The sequence below is a fragment of the Myotis lucifugus genome, unplaced genomic scaffold (assembly GCF_000147115.1).
Source record: "Myotis lucifugus unplaced genomic scaffold, Myoluc2.0 scaffold_30, whole genome shotgun sequence".
NCBI classification, from domain to species: domain Eukaryota; kingdom Metazoa; phylum Chordata; class Mammalia; order Chiroptera; family Vespertilionidae; genus Myotis; species Myotis lucifugus.
This window is the reverse complement of record NW_005871078.1, coordinates 976,925-985,133: the sequence shown is the minus strand read 5'-3', so window position 1 is coordinate 985,133 and position 8,209 is coordinate 976,925. Positions and strand designations below refer to the sequence as shown.

Genomic DNA, 8,209 nt, shown 5'->3' with positions numbered 1-8,209 from the left:
AGTTAAATCGCACTGTACGTGCGTACCCGCATGTGGTATTTTGTGGAAGAGCCACACTCAAGGGGCCAAAGAGCCACATGTGGCTTGCGAGCCACGGTTTACCGACCACTGGTCTAGACCATTGTAGCAATTTATGTTCATAACTTGTGAAGGAGTCCAGTCTGTTTCTTACTGACAAAAAAGATACACTTATTTTCAGTATATATTGTTACCTTTTATTGGGTGCAGTATAAAACATTGGTAGTCCATCTATGCATTTTGAAGTAGAAATACTAAGCAGCCACATTTCTTGATCATTCGGAAAAAATAGGAATTTGCCACATTGTGAATTTGCCATATTGAAATCATATAGGAAATTGTACTTTGTTTTCTTAAAAAGCCAAGTCAGTTAATAAAAGACCTTGGAAATTCATTTTAGATGTATTTTTCCAACTTTTGAATTCTTTCTGAAGAGAGAATTTACAAAAATCACTAATTTTCCTCACAGTGTAAGGTACTTTACATGTATTCTCTTTAAAAGTTTTATTTTTTATTGATTTAAGAGAGAGAGGGAGAGAGAGAGAGAGACATAGATTGATTTGTTGTTTCATTTATTTATGCATTTGTTGGTTTCTTCTTGTAATTGCCCTGACTGGAAATTGAACCCTCAGCCTTGGCATATCCAGATGATACGCTAACCAGCTGAGCTACCTGGCCAGGTTCTGTATTTTCTTTAATTGTTCTATCTTGAATTAGAAGAATCTTTAGACCTAAGTGGCATATTAGAAATAAAATGAGATTCAGAGATAGTCAGAGATGGATTTGCCACTACATAGGTCTGTGACCTTGTACAAACTACTTATCTCTGAAGAGGTTTATCATGGGATTCATATATACTCATTTAATTCTCACATGCATATTAATAGGTATAGTAAAGCTGGTCAAAATTGGTAGCATTCAGCAAGTGTTTATATTAATCCTTTCCTATTGAACTGACTGGGTAAGAATGGAAGGTGAGTTTTTATTTTGAAATTTGGAGCCCACCTACAGTGTCCTTAATCTATTCTCAAAGTGACAACTGGAGTTTGCTTCAGCATACTGCATTTGAATAGGGTACTTAGATATATTGGATTTGGTGTGCTTGTTTGCTTGCTTTTTCCTTAATGTCTTAGAGATCTTCTGGGACTGTGTTCTGATTATAGGACAGCTACCACATACAGGTAGATTAAGACGTTGGAGCATTGAGCATAACTCTTTTGGGAAATCATCTCTATTAATTTTTTAAGGCACTAAAAAGAGAAATCCATTAGATCTTTTATTATACTTAAAGATACTCTCAGGTTTTTAAACTATTTTACATTCTTGCTAATTCTTTCTCTTTTTGTTCAGGTTATTTTTAAAAGCAATGCATGCTTAGTATAGGATATTTGGAAACTATACAACCAAATGAAAGAGATAGAGATAGAGATATATAGAGGAAGCCATGAAAAAGAAAATTAAAATCACCTGCTGTTCCACTACTCTTGACTAACCAGAATATAATTTTGTTTCTAGATTTTTCCATTTAATTAAGTATATGACAATATAATAATTTTTAAAGACTATATGGTTTCCTACCAGATATACTGTGGTGATAATGATGTCATATTATAGAGAGAAATGGTAATGTTAACATTTCATGACCTATAAGAATTAATATTACCCAACCTACATAAGTTTATAAATCTATCAAAAATCCTTTTTGATCAATTATGTATTCCATTGGTGAATTTATAACTTGAGACAGAGTCAGGCCTGGCAATGTTTATTATTCCATTGGAACAGAGGAGGTTTAGGAGATCTAAGTTGGAACTAGACATGCCCTTTAATATAGGAGATTGGGGATGAGATGGGATGGGGTGGGGGACTAGGACATAACTACAGACATTGGGTGGAAAAACACACCCAGGAAGGTACTTTGTGGCATACAGAGAGCAGATGTTATGTTTTAATCAGGACAGAGAAATAGGCACTGAGGGAAGTGAGCAAGGGACCCAGGTCCCATACCTACAGGATCAATGGGACTTGGTTTCAGGAACAAGGCAGAAGCCTCATTGTTAAACCTTTGCCAAGGGATCAGTTATCAGAGTTGGATTAACAGCAAGGTTGACTTGATATCTAGTGCTCTATATTGAGCTAAAGTTCCCTTCTCATGAGAATGCTATTGGTCCAAAGCCTGAGATAAGGTTGAGCATCCAGGAGAGATTAAGTGGCTTCCACTGTGGAGAGAGAAGGCATGGGGGTAGGAGGGGATTGGAACCAGACAGACCACAGTAGGATCACCCAAAGGTGACTATCAATGTTTTAGAAGTTGGAGGAGTATATGATAACTCTGATAAGTCAGTCCTAGATTTAGTGCTACTTAACACTTGCATTACATTGGTAAATCAGAGAATAAGCCATTAATTACTCAAGTGACATTAATAAAAACATAGTAGCTTGCACTTTGGGAAAGAAAATTTCAACATTACCTTGAAAAACTGGACAGATGATTAAAACCCAGCAGTCCCTTTGCAAGGACAAATGCACAACAGTACCTTTAAATAGAAAAGCAAATGCTACCAATACATTATTTCCACTCAATTACAGACTAAAGTTTTATAGACCTTTATTTTCTGGTTGACCTTTTCTGGAAAACTGGTATTGATGGATCATTTAAACTGTAACATTAGTAACTTAATTCTTGCCAGTTTTAAAGTCTCCTGAAATTTACTTGATTTTGTAGAGTCCAGTTACATTTAGAACAAGAATAAAATATTTATTAGACCTCTCTTGGTGCTACTTGGCAGGTACTTTTCAGAGTAAGTATTGTATTTTTTTTCCTTTTTTTTTTTTTTTGGCTGCAAGTCAAGGAAAGTGGATACCATGAAATTATGAAAAGAAAAAATCTGGTTTCTCTGGTGCTGGATGGGAAAAGGTCACTAAACACTACTAATTACTGCTTTGGCTGGTGCTGTAATAAGAACTTTTTAAAGAAATTGAGTGTTGAGGACATGAGGTCAATTGAGTACAAGAGGGAGTTATTGAATACAGAATGGAGGAAAATACAAATTAGCTGAGTAGCAATTGGAACGAGTTATCGCACTTTTTAAAAATGGGAATAATGGTGCAGTAGAAACATTTCGTTTTCACTTAAAATTATTATAATAGTTGAAAGATAGAATCCACTGAAGTTGGCTAGTGCCTTTTAAAAGACCAGGGGAAGAGGTTAATGATAAGGGAACACTTATAGTCTGAGATGTGGGCTTTTGGGAAGCCCTGACATTAGAGAAAATTTGAAAATGTCTGATATAACTGCATTTTTTAAAAAGTTTCTGCCGGTGAGCTCTTTTTCTTGGAGATTATGCAACCCAAGCAACACTCCTTATCTGGCAGCTCAGCTCGGCCTGGGCCATTTATATGCCTAGCATGGTTATCTGGTTATCTGACCTCTTGGAACAGGAATCCTGTCCTTTCTAATTTTCCTACCACCAAGAGTGGTTGAGCAAGTGTTTAATTCTGCCTCAATGACTTCTTTATGTACTCAAATGCCATCACTCTGATATCTTAACTTTTTCTTCTCCAAAATGAAAACAAAGCCCAATTCTTTAACTTTCGTCACTATCATATTTAGTGATAATGCGTTCACAAAGCGTGTTCTATCCAAATGAATGAGTGTGCAGTCACTTTGCCAGATAGTATAATTTAGGAAAAAGAAGCATTTTGATTTTTCTAAGATCAGTTGGCCTGAGCTACTTGGCATATTCGCAGATGAAAAAGAATGATTTTTGAAAATCTTTTCAAAATCATGAGATAAAACTAGGTTCTTTAGAGAGTTCACAAAAATAAATTTTACTTCCTCAACTTTTTACTTTTAAAATCCTTTATGACATGAGTGTTTTACATTCTATCTTCATCTTTCAAATGGCAATTTCTTACTATACCCTGAATTTACTTGCAACCATTTTATAATGTAAGCAGTTCCTTTCATATGTGAGTGAAACAAACATTGAAATTAGTGGAGAACAATTCACAACTAGACAGACAAGGTGTTATTCTGTTTCTAAATCCAAATGGCCGAACAGACTGTTTGAACCGGAGGGCTCTGTTGACATAGATTTGATCTTTGAGTTGCCACTGAGTGTCCACGATGAAGAGAAAAATGTTTACCCAGTCCAGGAAAATGTTTACATTTCAGTTCAATCTGCACCTGTTAAGCTGTGCTTTAGGCCTGAAAATTACAAGAGGGTATTAAACAGCCTAGATGTTAACATTGATTCTGATACCGCCATTTCTCGAGTCCTCTCTATGCCCGTTCACAGGGAGGCCTTTCCTCCTATGTCCCAACCAGCTCTTTTGTATCAGTTGGTCATTTATCACCTCCAGATAAGTGCCTCAGCTTCCATCGCTGATCTTCTCCCCATCTGAAGGAGAAAACAGTAAAACAACTGTTCCAAATGGCATTTGCTTCAACATTTGCATATCAAAAGGTCTGCTTTTAATGTGTGTGTGTGTGTGTGTGTGTGTGTCCCTTCTCTCAAAATTTCTGGTCCCCTCTTTTGCAGAGAAATCTTTGAAAAGGTGGCTTCAATTGAAAGGCTTCAGATGAGTTTCTTAGGACTCAAGCTAAACACTTGAAGATTCCTTGTTCATTCTCTTTTTAGGCACATGATGGGAGGATTCCTGTAGGGGAATGGGGAACAGAAGGTAATTTTCCTTCTCCTCCTGGCAAACCCCATGGATCAAGACTTTCTTCCAGAATGTTTCTCCTGTTACATTACATTAACTATTGATCAATTCACATATACTTTTTATTTATTATTATTATTTTTTAAATATATTTTTATTGATCTCAGAGAGGAAGGGAGGAGATAGAAACATCAATGATGAGAGAGAATCATTGATCAGCTGCCTGCAGGCCCCACGGGGATCAATCCTGTAACCCCAGTATGTGCCCTTACCGGGAATCGAACTGTGACCTTCTGGTTCATAGGTCGATGCTCAACCACTGAGCCATACCAGCCGGGCCATATATACTTTTTTAGACTACATATAATTTTTCATTCTGTTTCATTTGTGTGTGTGTATATGTGTGTGTGTGTGTGTGTGTGTGTAAATGATAATGTTTTCTTAGGAATATATATTCATAAAACATGAGCTTATACTGTGTATTCAGTATTTATTATAAGTCCACACCTTTCAGATCATTAAATATTACTTGTAACTACATCTTAATGGCTGCATGATTCTTTCACCTTAACGTACCATGCATGATATTTGGTTGAACATTTAAGATGTTCATAGCTGCCTTTATTTTACTATTTATATCCCTCCAACGTGAACATCTTGGTCCATAGATGTTTCTATATTGTCAGAAGACAATGAAGTGTTGTTGCATTACTGCTGCTGGAATATGCAACTGCTAGGTCCTCATGGTGCTTTCTCTTCAGCTTCTGGGACTGAAAAACCTGAAGTCATCGTTTGTAGTTTTTCTACCCCATCACAGGACTCATCTCTCCCAAGGGTTAAAGGGGCGAAACTCTTACCAGGTGGATATACTGGACAGCACCTCTGGCTCTTTTGACTTCCTGTTGCTTGAAGTAGATGGAGGCTTCTTCTCTGAAATTACAATCTCAGTGTACATATTCCGTCTGTTGCTCTTCTCAGTGTTCCATCCTTTTTTCCTGTACAATTTGATTTGTGTTTGAGTCACAACTTCCTAGAGCAGGGGTGGGCAACCCCTGGCACGCGTGCCAAACATGGCACGCCAGTAACTTTTGCTGGCATGTGAAACCCTCTCTTATAATCTTCCATTTACAATTTTTTCTTAATATTGACATTTTTATTTTTCAGATAAATTCAGTGTAGGTGCATCTTAGATAAATAATTTTACATAACAAGTTATCTTAAAGACCATAGACATGGATTGACGAGAGAGAGGAAGAGCAATTTCTATGCCTCTGCCTTAACTCTCCCTGCCTTCCTAGATCCAACCAGTGTTTTGGTTTCATCCACATACGCTTGTGAATCTTTGTTCTCAGTGATGAATTTTGTTAAGTCTCGTAATAGGAGTAGCCTGACGGATGAAAGTAGTAGCTCGTTCATATCTCTGAAGGTCACGAAATATAAACCTGATGTAAAATCTCTGTCATCAGTGATGCAGCAGCAAAAGTCCCACTGATAATATCGAATGGAGTCATAAAGTTTTCTGTTGGACTATCAGTGTACATGTATACATTAAAAAATAAATGTATTTTTCATCATCATATACTGTGTTTTTGTCGCTCGAATGAATTTTATTATTTCTTCAAGGTACTTCACATACGTACACCTTAAGAGATATCAAGTAGGCGTAACATGTTCTCAAAAAATTAGGGTTGGCTCGCAGAAGAATTTTGAGTCAGAGATTTTGCTGGTTTTGGCACGCACTCACAAAAAGGTTGCCCACCCCTGTCCTAGAGCATATTCAGATTATCTGACACCATTTAGCTAAGATTTTCCATGCCCAGTTGTTTCTGATGAGTTGTATGTAGGGCTCAAATCTAATTTATTGATAAAGGGATAAAAAATAACTCACCTTGAGTGCATGTCATGTGTTAGGCAGTTAAGTAAGTGACTTATATAAATTACAATCTAATCCTAACAACAGTCCTATGATGTGGTTATTATTATCCTTATTTGTCATATGAAGAACAAGAGGCAGGAGAGAGTAGCTCTAGGTCACCTCTATGGGCAGTCACTAACCTACTTGGTTGTCTGTCTCCTGTCTGTCTCCTGAGCCCTCATAAACATGTTTTGAGTTTAATTTATTTTTTAAGAATATATTTTTATTGATTTCAGAGAGAAAGGGAGAGAGAGAGAGAGAGAGACATCAATGATGAGAGAGAATCATTGATAGGCTGCCTCCTGCACACCCCACACTGGGAGTCAAGCCTGTAATCTGGGCATGTGCCCTGACTGGGAATCGAACCATTACCTCTTGGTTCATAGATCAACACTCAACCACTGAGCCATGCTGGCTGGGCTAGTTTCATTTAAACCCAGGAAGGTTCATAATTCTTACATGAATTTTTCAAGCCAATTACTTTATTTATAATTTTAGTTTTATTTTAGATTCTTATCAGGCAAAGAGCCAAAAATTTTATGAGGATTTACAAACTCATAGATTGTTGGAGCTGGAGTGAGTGATCTCAGTGATGCCCTTGCCTTATCATCTGGTTTTATAGACTTAGCTTGTGTGTTAGACACTGGCTCTTTGAGGCTGATTTAGATTTCTGTGCTGATTGTTGGATTCTGTTCTGATCTCTATTCAGTTGCCTGGTCTGTGGCATTGAGTCATCTTCACCACTTTGTTAGATTAATATCTTAGTGTTCAGTTTCTATTTATGCTCCAGCAGAAGACTCTTACCATCAAGGGCACAGCCTGTGATAGAACATAGCTGTCAGACACACTCATATTATTTGACAAAAATATTGCCTACACGCCACTGTAGGACTCCTGGCGGAGTGCTGTGCTTATGGCTGCTACAAGGGACATCATTCTGTCCTCGCTGGAACATTTATTTTCTTTTTAATGATGGTGCCCTTTTTATCTGTGTAGGCCCCATCTGGTATAGTGTGATTAAAATTGATGCTTATTTTTATATCAGCAATCATATTTTTTGTTCCATTTTTAGAACATTTCTTGCAGGGATTCTGAATACTTTTTTGACTTCTCTCTTTGAACTTATCACCAAATTCTTACAAAGGTTAGCAGCAAAGTTTTTCAATGCCAGCCTCACCTGAGAATCAATCACTGCCTAAACAAAAGGTTACTTCACCGTGCTGATTATTTTGGACAGCTCTGTATAACTGAGTAGTTAATTACTTAGAAGCTACTTCTAATTTTATTTTCAAGATTAGACGCTCTGATGCTTTTCTTTGAAGTTCCTTTTCTTTCCTTTCCTCTCCCTCCCGCCCTTCTTTTCTTTACATCTAATTTGACGCTTGCTGGGTACAATGCCTCAAGTGGGTCTCGTTGCTCTTGGCTCTATGCCTGCCTCCTGAGCACTGGGAATTATCCTGCATTCTATTGAGTTCCACAGCTGTATGTCTTAACTAACACTCAAAACCACTTTAACATTCTCACCATGCTTCTGAAAATGCTTTCTTCAGTCTCATTGACCAACTCCTCTTTCCCTTTAACCTCTGTATAAGTTGATACTGTTAACTG

General features: G+C 37.2%; 1 protein-coding gene across 3 annotated transcripts in view; it reads left to right on the top strand.

The window, feature by feature from the left end:
• Positions 1-8,209, top strand: part of TMEM117 (transmembrane protein 117) — a 415,549-nt gene that overhangs the window by 55,293 nt on the left and 352,047 nt on the right. The window lies entirely within an intron of this gene.